The 9,526-nt window shown below is 32.5% G+C and overlaps 1 pseudogene; it reads right to left on the bottom strand.

Annotated features, from left to right (window-relative positions):
- Positions 1-3,026: 3,026 nt before the first annotated feature.
- On the bottom strand, positions 3,027-9,306 carry LOC134690086 (uncharacterized; annotated as a pseudogene).
- Between the last annotated feature and the right edge of the window lie 220 nt (positions 9,307-9,526).

A 9,526-nucleotide genomic window follows, 5' to 3' on the forward strand; every position in this document is an offset into this window, starting at 1 on the left:
AAAATTAAAAAAATAAACACCTTTCGAAATTCTATATTTTACTTTCTGATATATTGATGATGTCCTATCATTGAATAACCCATATTTCAGCCAATACTTACATCTCATATATGCCAGTGAACTTGAAATTAAGGATACTACTGATAATGCTTCATACCTTGACCTTTTTCTCAATATTGACACAAATGAACGACTTCACACGAAAATCTATGATAAACGGGACGATTTCAACTTCCAAATTATCAATTTTCCATTTCTTAGCAGTAACATACCCTCCGCCCCTTCGTCAGGTGTTTGCATATCTCAGTTGATACGTTATGCTCGTGCATGTTCACACTATACGGACTTCATATTCAGGGGTGTGGTCCTAACACTGAAGCTGCTCTAACAAGGTTATGAGGAGGACCGATTAAAAATGACACTCCGTAATACGGACACCATCACGAATTGGTTGATCCATACGATGTGTCTTTGTCCAAACTAACTGAAGACATTTTTACCACGTTTAGCTGAGTGTTAATTCGCATTGCTATAACATTAAGACGTGTCACGGTACTTTGCTATCTAAAATTCATGTATTTAGTTTTGATGTTATATTGTTTATTCTCATCGGATTTTGTCGAATGTCTTATTGTTTGTAGTTGTAAATTTTATTATTTTCCGTTGTTTTCGTGTAATAAAGTGAAGATAATTAATCATCTAGTTCGTTAATTAGATTTTAGTTTGGGTCAACTAAATTTATACGATGTATATGATTTACAGTTTGATTTAGAAGAAACACCGACATAGCTGGATAATACAATAACTAGTATCTAATTACTACCACCATTTTATATTAATAAGTATTGTAATTGTTTATTGTTATTAATAAATATTATATTGATCAGTTTTACAAACCTAATCTTGAATTCTTTCCTAGTTATATCATATTTTATGATTTTTTTAGAAATTCAAATGTGAAGTCACTTTGTGCGTCGATCTCTTCGGCTAACTTGGCTGTGCCTTTTTATGTGCCTTTTTATGTTGTTAATGTATCTATTATATAGACATTTTTGTGGGTTTGCTGTTTGCAAATTAAGGTGTGGATTGTTCTTGATGCTGGGGGTGTTCTTGTCCCAGGCAGATAACCTTAGCCGTATTAGTCACAATTTTTTGGAACTTTTAGTCTTCAGTGCTCTTCAACTTTGTGCTTGTTTTGGCTTTCGAACTTTTTTTATCTGAGCGTCACTGATTTGTCATGTGTAGACGAAACGCGCGTTTGGCGTATGAAATCATAAACCTGGTACCTGTTGATAGCTATTATTTGTGTGTTTCTCTGTTCTATATGTTCTCCCATTTTTTTGTATTGTAGTTCTGTCATGTAATGTTGTCATTTAAATGTGATTTTTAAGATTGACATAAAAGCGAAATGTTTGGCTAGCAACAAAACCAGGACAACCCACCATTTTTTCCTTAAAATGTCCTGTACCCAGTTAGGAAAATGGCCATTGTTATATTATGTTTCGTTTATGTATGTGTTACATTTATATATAATTAATTGTTGTGTCGAAGTTCTCTTATATTTGATGTGTTTCCCTCAGTTTTAGTTTTTAACCCGGATTTTTTTTCTCTCAATCGATTTATGAATTTCGAACAGCGGTATATTACCGTTGCCTGTATCAAAGAAGTTTTGACCTAAAGTTTAGCAAATTCAACATATTTTACCGTATTTTCGTATAATAGAATTTTTATAATGTGATGGTGTTGTCAGCGTCGTCAACCGAATGCATTTTGGTTTCCAGATATATTTTAAAATGTACCATAAAGTTCCATACCATGAGTGTAAGACAGCGATCGATTTTGGATGACTTCTGTATAGGTGTTTGATCTCTATGAAATTTTAGCTCAAGGTTCTACACCTCAACAGGAAGCCTACAATAGTTTGTTTCGGGGACATGAAGCAAACGTTTTAAAAATTCGAGGCCACAAAAATAAGATTTTCTGATTTCCGACAATAATTTGAGTATAAGTTTATGGATTTTCACGAAGTATACCACAAGACTTTATACCAACAATGGAAGGTTGCGATTGATTTTGGGGTTTAAATGAAATCTAAATCGCTTACAAACAAGACATATCTCTGTGTTAGTATTTAAATACATAATAGAACCCGGGAAAAGTTAGCTATAATCACATCACTAATGCACATGCGTCTAATTCTAAGCCTGGATTTTTAGAATTTGTCATCTGTTTAAGTCATTCCGAACATAAAGGTGTTAAGTTTTCTCTGCTTTCAAAAGTTTCTATATGAACCCGTCCTAGTTGGTTACTACTGGAATTTTATTACTAGTATCTTGAAAGATGTCAGAGTGGACAGAAAAAACATCACTTACTACTCCGGAAACCTCATATTTAGCATTGAACATAACTATACTTTACAACCATGGCAGTGTACTGACTCACACTATGTAATGTCCTAGCAAAGAAATATAATAGACGAAACAGTTGTTAACGGGTGGTTTTAATTCTGTCCTTGGAACACACAAGTAAATAACAAATGACTGGAAATATAGTATATGGTGAGGAATCCCATGTTAAAAACTAAATATATGCAGTATGTGTTAGTGTTTAAAGTGTTAATAGTGCTACATACATGCATCTGTCTGCTGATATTTCGCATTTTAAATTCACGCTAAGAAAGCCTACAAACAATTAGACTGCCCAATCATTTAATAGAGAGAAAATAACACAATGAAACCCGTGAAATCATTGGCGGATCTGAACCTTCTTTCAAAATGACTGGATCCGCGCTTGAAATATATCACGGGTGATGATTAAATGGTGGAGCTAGCCTGTTATTATTAAATAAATGCAAGAAGAACCCGTGATAAAATGAAAAGGAAAGAAATTTACACAATAATTATTATTTTATATAGTAATACCATATGTTGTGACATTGACGAATACTGTGATTCTAAAAATATTGAAAACTGGATTAAACTATTCTATTTCCATGGTGCTGTCAGGGGCACATAATAAGCAAGCAGCTTTTTTTCAAAATAGATAAAATATGCATCGATATATTATAATAAAAGAAAGTCTATAAATACGAAGATGAAAACATTAACTCAGAGGAACATATTCAAGATCCATGGAACTGTTCGAATACACCGACATGATGACATGTCCTATAAGGGAGTATTGTAGGTCGACTTTCGTTACCTTTCCATCGGAAACCTTTAAATATCGACCGGTACTGGATAAAGTTATTTAAGTGAATGTTCATACTCTTTCAAGACTTGTACGCGCATTTCTCGAAATGTAAAGTCGGAATTAGGAAAAAACTCTTCAATTGTTGAGTTTTCGCTGATGTAATCAAAATACGGCCAATGAGTGGTATCACCTGCGTCGTAGTTGTAAAACTGAATCGTTGCACAGTAATCATTGCTGGTATTTTTTTGAGCTTGTGTGTTTGGTACCAGTTTCGATTTATCCACGTGACATCACCTTCACGCGCATCAAACTCTTTTATTGGTTTTGCATGCGGTGAAGATACATGTTTGTTGTAATTCATGATGTGGATTGAGCCGTATCTTGAAAGAGTATGAACATTCACTTAAATAACTTTATCCAGCCAAATCAACATGTTCGTAGATTACAGAATCTAATTATCAACGAGTGTATTTTCATGAATTGTCAATTTAATGCTGGAAGTATACTGGTATATAATTTAATTAATATATATCTCTTATGGGTCATGGTATGTTATCTATTTCTCGCATTAAGAGATTTGTATTTGAAATCTGTGTAAGATTTGTTATCTTTTGAGAGCGTTTTTATTTTGTTTACTAGAAAACCCCTATGTATAGCAATTAAATCTGTTTGATGTATAAAATAAATGTTGCTTATCCGTTTGAAACCTTAATTATCAACGTGTGAGATTTTCAATGATCGTTGACATTTTGCTTTTCTCCTTACCTTTTGAATAGTTGGACATTGCTTCATACTTTCTGATGAACTTCTTTTCTGCTGCATTGAAGTACGGATACAATTCTTTCCTTATTTCTTCCTTTTCCTTTTCTGAAGCTGCATTTTTGAGAAAGTCGTGAGTTAAAATGGTGGTTTCCTCCATTCGGTACCCCTTTCCATACTTCAGAACGAGGCTGTCTCGGTCATAACTGTACCAATATGAAATCTTGCCTTTTTCAATGCCACATTCTTTTTCGTGGATCCAAGAAAGTTCCGTTGTTTCTTCGCCTTTTCTCTTAACGAACACGACATGATCTTTGTCAATATGAATTGAAAGTCCATAATGCCCCTTTTCGTTTTCCACTGAGATAATGAAAGGGACCTTGGTGTCTTTGTTGAAAACTAATGTCCCTTGTCCATTCACCGGAAACTGCCTTTCCCATGTTGGCCTGTCATTCTCTCTCCGGGATTTTTTAACTATAATGTCAGTTAAATATAAAAAAAACAATTACTACTCATCTGATCAGTTTCAACACTTAATTTTCATTTTATGCAAACTTAATGATTTTTTAGTCGACTTACCATATTCGCTTTAACTGCATATTTTGATTAATAATTAACCTAGACAACTCTGTTTGGAATGCTCATTTTTTAAATTTTATTCTATTCAGTAAACAATTTGTTTTCTTTACTCTTCGAACTATTTAAAAGTTATAATAGTAGGATTTTTATGCCTAGATCACACATTCACGGATTGATGCTGGATAAGCTACAGATATGATCCGTTATCATTCGTGACAATCTGTAATGAATCGCAGATTTCCGTATTATATCCGTAGTCATACGTAGTACTTAGTACTGGCATATCCGCATTTTTTAACATGCGCAAAATTTGATCACGGACCAAACAACCGTACTATATCCTTATCAAACAGTATTAAAACGTATTGATACGTTTTAGACCTTATCAGAACTGTTTTCAGTAGTCCGTACTTATTCGTAGGCCCAATGGAAGTCTTCGATTAGTTCAGGAGTAACATGTGCTTAGTCTAGTACGGTCACACCACACACGTGTTGAGAATACAATACGATTTGTTACCTGGTCGATTTGTTACGAAATTTTTTAAGGACTTTTTACGAATTCGTCAGGGCACAATTTTTTTTTTATTACTATTTCGTTTCAATATGAATATCTAGCGATCAGCTAGGGTTCTCAAAGTCTTTTTCGGTTTAGTACGTTACAGGCACAGAAATGGTGTACCAGGAACTGGCTTTTTCGAAGACCTATTCATGGCCAGTATGACATGTTTGAAGCCCTCATAACTGAACTTTTTGCAGAAAACCCAGCTGCATTTATGAACTTTGAAAGAATAGAACTAGCTTGAACTCGGCATGACATTTTTACTCTTTAAGTATGTTTGTTTTGATCATGCATCGTTGACAATGTAATAGAATTTGATGCGACTGTCGTACAAGTGAGAGGTTTAGCTAGCTATAAAACCAGGTTCAATCCATTATTTTCTATATAAGAAAATGCTTGTACCAAGTCAGAAATAAGACAGTTGTTATCCATTCGTTTGATGCGTTTGGACTTTTGATTTTGCCTTTTGATTTTGGACTTTCCTTTTTGAATTTTCCTCGGAGTTCAGTATTTTTTGTGTTTTTCAATCTGATTAAAATGTTGATCTCTGATTACGTCATACTACATATGCTCATATGTAGTATGACGTAATCAGAGATCAACATTTTAATAAGATTGTGTGTTTTTACTTTTGACAACAGGACCTTTAAAAGACAATCCAGTCCTAACTTCATTTTATTCTGGTTCACTGTCTAATCAACCAAATATTAATTATAAAAGTATATACAATTACCTTTATGCATTCGAAGCTGACACATTTATCAATTAGGTGGGGGACATTTTTGAGACAACGTTATCAAATATGCTTAAAAGATTAAACATTTTACATTTAGGAAATTGTCCTATAAACAAGTTAAACTTTCTTGAATTTGTTTTATTTACTTTAGTTTTTTCTGTCATGTTCGAAATGACAATATAGATAGATCACAAACTAATGATTCACAAATTCAACAAAATGATGCACAGATGCAACAAAATGATGCACAGATGCAACAAAATGATGAGACAAATGATGAAGATAATGACTTCACAGTAGAAAAAATACTTCCCAAAAAGCGTAGGCAAGGCAAAAGTTATTATAAGGTCAAATGGGTAGGTTATAAAAAGACCACATGGGTTCCTGAAGAAAACATAGGTGAAGGTCTATTGGTTGAGTTTTACACAAAATCAGGCACGAAGAGAAAAAGGCCAGCTAGTTTACTTGTAAAACAGACAAATCCATAAAGAAATATTGATATGTTATAAAACAAATGTAATGTCTAAATAGATTTACAAGTCTTTATATCTGTTGGTTTCAAGAAGCCAATTATGCAATTTAGCTTTCTTTAGTGACCAAGTAACATCACAAAATTTAAAAGCTCTAAAATTTAGGCCGCTGATATTGAATTAGGCCAAGATGAACCATAAGAATTTTTATTGCTATTTTAGCAGTATCTTAAATAAGTGATCAGCTGTTTCTAGACCAGCTACAGTGATTCATCTTGACTAGTTTGATTTCAACTATAAAAATGCATATTAATAAAAAAAAAAACTTGAGGTTGGTCGCATACCTTAGACAATAAGCTGTTTTGTGGTAAACTTGCACTCTAAAGCACAGATAACTTATATGTAATGGAAATGAGAAAAGAAAATCATTTAGATTAAAAGATATAATGGATACTGAAAATAAATATTGTGACGAAAAGAAGCTAAAAGTTACAAATAGTTGAGCTGCCACCTGCAAGACAGGGTAAGAGCTGATTTACGGATCCGATAATGCCAAATATGTGTGAAATAAACTTTGTGTTCGCTCGAATACTTAAAAAAAAAACGTTATTGTATAGCAAAGAAAATACTAACTTGTTAAAATAAAAATATGGTATGAGTATGTAAGTTGTTTGTTCTGGAACAGTAATGCATTTGTGGTGTACCGTGTAAGCTTACTTATTATTTGATTTTGTTTAAGTCGTAGCTGCACTCGCAACTATTGTGTGAGTTAATTATAATTACGCAAAAACTTGTAAAGAATCTACATATTTAATTATTTTACTTGCGAGACATCGTTACCTTTTTAAATAACCAAGTTTATAGATATTTACGAATATACAAAACATTGAAAATTGTAAAAAAAAATGTTGTTAAATTTTTTTAAGTTCTGTGATGTACATAAATTGTCTTATTACTTAGTACGTTTTATTATATATGCATAAGCTAACTATTTCTTTTGTCGTTTCATATTCCTGAGTATCCTGCATGGTGATTAGTCCGGGACTACAGCCTCGAAAATTCATCAGCTTAGAACAAAGAGATAGATAAGATAATTTAAAGAGAAATATAGATACATCGTGATACTAATGTGAAAATTGATAGAAATGAAAAAAAACTGTGTTAAATAATGTATATTGAACAATTTGTTTCAAATCAGTGGATTTATTCGAGCCAGGGAAAAACAGACAGCACATCAAAATGACAGAATGACCAAAACACTTTGAACTATTATTGATACTATGTGTTATCTCATATCAAACCACATATAGTTCTAACTAAGGATTTTCTTATCCCAGGAATAGATAACCTTAGCCGTATTTGGCACAACTTTTGGGACTTTTGGATCCTCAATGCTCTTCAACTTTTTACTTGTTTGGCTTTATAAATTTTTGATGTGAGCGTCACTGATGAGTCTTATGTAGACGAAACGCGAGTCTGCAGTACTTAATTATAATCCTGGTACCTTTTATAACTATCTACTAATTTTATGGGACAAAAATTTTGAAACAAAGGGGTAATATATAATGATGCAAAAAATATTCAGCTATTATTGCAGCTTGCTTTAATTCATTTAGATTTTTCGGGTTACTCAAAGTTATACTAGTAGTTAATTTAGGTAGTAATCTCCTTTTACCCATGATGAATTCTAAATTTTCAGGTATTTCTAAATCCTTTGCAATTAACTATAATGAAGCAAAAATGCGTGTTATTAAAAGATAATATTTATTAATAAATTACAAATAAAGTTTTGTTGGTTAATGGAAAAATGCACACACGTTCAAAAGAATGTCATATGACAGAAAAAACTACCGTAAATAAAACAAATTAAAGAAAGTTTAACTAAACTTGTTTATAGGACAATTTCCTAAAAATATAAATGCAAAGTGTTTAATCTTTTAAGCATATTTAACAACGTTGTCTCAAAAATGTCCCCCATCTAATTGATAAATGTGTCAGCTTCGAAGGCATAAAGATAATTGTTTATACTTTAAAAATTAATAGACTTGAACAATTAAGATTAAGTAATTCTGCCTTTACCGACAAATTCCATTGTTTATTAAAAGAGATCAGAGAAAGCTATTGTATTGAGTAACAAAATATAACGTGTCAATTTAAGTCCAGTCTGCTATATAAAGTCGTGCAAAACTATTTGGTTAATTAGACTGTGAACCAGAATAAAATGTAGTTAGCAGACTGGATTGTCTTTTAAAGTAACCATTGTCATGCCGAGTCCAAGCTAGTTCCCTAATAATATAACATCAATGTGAGCAGTTCCCCGCAAAAAGAGTTGATAAAACCATGGAAGAAAATTTACAACACGGATTACAAAGACGGGACAAGTTCCCGCATAATATAGACCCAAATATGTATCAAGAACTACATGAAGTCGATGGTCCAAGTATTACGAAGAACTACCTGGTACCGACAGACTAATAAATCATTTAATAAAACCAAAACAGAATAAATCATCTGTTCACTTTCCTACACTTAACTCTGGTAGATACATCAACACCAGTACATGTAGTCACACCGTTGTGTATCCGTATCGGATCCGTATCGCATTACGGAAACTTCATACCGGGATCATATCCGTAGTGGTGATGTGATCCGTGCATGTGTGACCTAGGCATTAATAGCATATAGGTTTGATGATGGTTGTTATTCTAAATATTTTTTTCATGCGTTTTGCGCAGTATACTGCAATCGTGTTCAGATTTTATTTTATGAAAGAGTTCTGTGGCACAAATATTACTAGTCAACGGTAAAACTTGACTCCTTCAAAAACATTAAAAACATTGTTTTGAGATATTTGTTCATGCAAAATAAATGCTCTGCCTTCGTTTTTTATGCAAACACAAAACAACTACGTTTTCATCCATGTTCTACATGTTCTACCTTGTTTGACATTTTCATTAGCTAGTCGTTGTCTTTTCGATGACATATCTGAAGATTCTCAATACTATAAAGCTGAAATACAAAAGGAATGCAAATGTAAAATTATGAAATGAATACATCGCATTTACAAAAAATCAATTCTTTCCCATTGTAATCCACTATTCATGTCAAATAACCCTAAAGTTATTGTATAAAAACTGAAACTCCAAGGAAAATTAAAAAATTTCAAACATATGGGTACATCAGTCAACATTGTGTTATAATCTTTACCAGTATAAAAACAAACAAATATAT

The sequence above is a fragment of the Mytilus trossulus genome, chromosome 11, assembly GCF_036588685.1.
Source record: "Mytilus trossulus isolate FHL-02 chromosome 11, PNRI_Mtr1.1.1.hap1, whole genome shotgun sequence".
Lineage (NCBI taxonomy): Eukaryota > Metazoa > Mollusca > Bivalvia > Mytilida > Mytilidae > Mytilus > Mytilus trossulus.